This window comes from Myotis davidii, unplaced genomic scaffold, assembly GCF_000327345.1.
Source record: "Myotis davidii unplaced genomic scaffold, ASM32734v1 scaffold167, whole genome shotgun sequence".
Classification (NCBI taxonomy): domain Eukaryota; kingdom Metazoa; phylum Chordata; class Mammalia; order Chiroptera; family Vespertilionidae; genus Myotis; species Myotis davidii.
Genome location: NW_006300048.1, coordinates 5,984,964 through 5,987,517, shown reverse-complemented (window position 1 = coordinate 5,987,517; position 2,554 = coordinate 5,984,964). Strand labels below are relative to the sequence as shown.

The following is a 2,554-nucleotide window of genomic DNA, read 5'->3' as shown; positions in this document are numbered from 1 at the left end:
TTCCTAGAGTTGGAAAGAAATGGAACTTACTTCTCCAGGAATGTGACACAGGCTTTCTGCCCATAGATCTGTGCGATCCTCTTCGGCGTGTCTCCAAAGAAGTCGGGGGGGTCGATGGCGGCGTGCAATGCATGGAGCATTTTGAGCACATGCAGATGGCCTGACTCAGCTGCAAAGTGAGCTGGGGTCCAGCCCACATCAGTTACCAGGCAGGGTCTGGCTCCACACTGTATGAGGAGCTTCATCACCTCCATATGCCCTTACATGCACCAAGAAGAAAGAGAAGGTTACGATGAAAATGTCTCCACTGGCCCAAGGCCACGGGTAGTCTAGGCAGCACAAAAGAGGGGAAGACATTGGCCTTTGAGGCCCCTCCAGCTGCTCAGCATCTTTCCCTCCTCCCTTTTTCCTCTCAGTACCCCACCCTTACCCCAAGGAACCAAGATCTCACTCACCCAGGGGCTGAGGCCCTCTATATATTCCTTCTACTCCTCCCTGACACTCCCCTCCCAGCCCTGCCTAGAAATCTTGCTTTCCCTCCCAAGTCACTCTACCCCTGCCTTTGTTAGCACTGGCAAGCTCCCTGCTTTTGGCAGTCTCCAGGCTGATTTCAAAAACAAATATTTCACTACAGCATAGATGGACCTTGAGGGCATTATGCTAAGCCAGACAGAGAAAGACATGTCAGACAGATACCGTATGATCTCACTTATATGTGGAATCTAAGTAACAAAAGCCAAGCTCATAGGTACAGAGAACAGATTATATTGGTGGGTTCCAGCTGTGGGAGATGTGTGAAATGGGTTAAACTGTGAAATGGGTTTAACCCATGAAGTTTCAATCGCACTGTACATGTGTGCCCGCACGTGTTATCTTGTGGAAGAGCCACACTCAACGGGCCAAAGAGCCGCATGTGGCTCATGAGCCACAGTTTGCCGACCACTGGGTTAAGGTAGTCAAAAGGTACAAATTTTCAGTTATAAAATACAAGGTCATGGGGATGTAATATACAGCATGGCGACTGTAGTTAATAATTCTGTGCTGCCTCTTTGACAGTTGCTAAGATAGATCTTCAAAGTTATGACAAGAAAAAAAATTTATAACTAAGGTTGGTGATGGATGTTACTTTGACTTTTTGTGGTGATCATTTCACAATCTATATAAAAATCAAATTATTATGTTGCGTCCCTGAAACTGATATAATGTCATGTCAATTATACCTCCATTAAAAATATTTGAAGTTTCACTTACAATATAGCTAGCAAAGATTAATTATATAGGCTTTCTAGCCAGATAGATGGGGGGGTTCATACCTGACGATAAACACCACTTACTAACTATGGCACCTCAGATCAGCAACAGATGTCTAAGGCTCAGTTTTCTCATTTGTAAATAAAGGATATTACTACTTACCTCACTGAGTTCTAGTGAAGTACAAATGAAATCATTGATCTAAAGTACATAGCATAGTACTCAGCCTATGGCAAATGTTTGCTAAAAGGTACCCTAGTGTAGCTACCATGACATTGTACTTAAATTTCTACAGAATCCTCCCACCTGATTTCTCTGCAGCCAGTCCTTTCTGCATACAGGAACAAAACATATTTTTAGAAAGCAAAGTGGACTATAACACTTTCTTACTTAACACTCTTCAATGGTATTCTATTGCCAAAGGCCTTGACAAGGCCATTGTTGAATTTTTGCCATTTTCCTCCTCCAAGTTTATAACTAAGCCATCGTTAGGCATGGGGGATACAGCAATGAACAGACGAAGTCCTTGTCCTACTACAGGAATAATGCTCCCATCCTGCTAGCGGTCAAGAGGGCAGAGGATTAATATTAACTGAGAGTAGACTATGTGCTGGGCACTGCACACCATTATCTCACTGAATCCTCACTACAAGACTCTAAGATAGCATTACTGTTCCCATTATGTAGATGAATAAACTAAGGCTTAGAGACATTAAATAACTTGTCAAGGTGCTACAACTAGTAAGTGGTGGTGCTCAGATTGAAATGTTCCATCAGGCATTGATGTCTCTCTCTCTCTTTTTCTCTCTTTCTCCCTTCCTCCCTCTCTAAAAATAAACCAATAAAACAAATAAAAAATTATATCCTTGGTTGAGAATTAAAAAAAAAAAAGAATGTTCTTCTGGCTACCCCTCACAGATGCTGATTGGTACAATAGACTGCAGGGGATGGACTATGTTTGGCATTGCCCACTAAACATATTTTTAGAAAGCAAAGTGGACTATAACACTTTCTTACTTAACACTCTTCAATGGTATTCTATTGCCAAAGGCCTTGACAAGGCCATTGTTGAATTTTTGCCATTTTCCTCCTCCAAGTTTATAACTAAGCCATCGTTAGGCATGGGGGATACAGCAATGAACAGACGAAGTCCTTGTCCTACTACAGGAATAATGCTCCCATCCTGCTAGCGGTCAAGAGGGCAGAGGATTAATATTAACTGAGAGTAGACTATGCGCTGGGCACTGCACACCCATTATCTCACTGAATCCTCACTACAAGACCCTAAGATAGCATTACTGTC

At 42.6% G+C, this 2,554-nt stretch overlaps 1 protein-coding gene across 1 annotated transcript in view; it reads right to left on the bottom strand.

The window, feature by feature from the left end:
• ANKRD66 (ankyrin repeat domain 66) overlaps nt 1-2,554 on the bottom strand; it is a 10,753-nt gene that overhangs the window by 7,548 nt on the left and 651 nt on the right. The window lies entirely within an intron of this gene.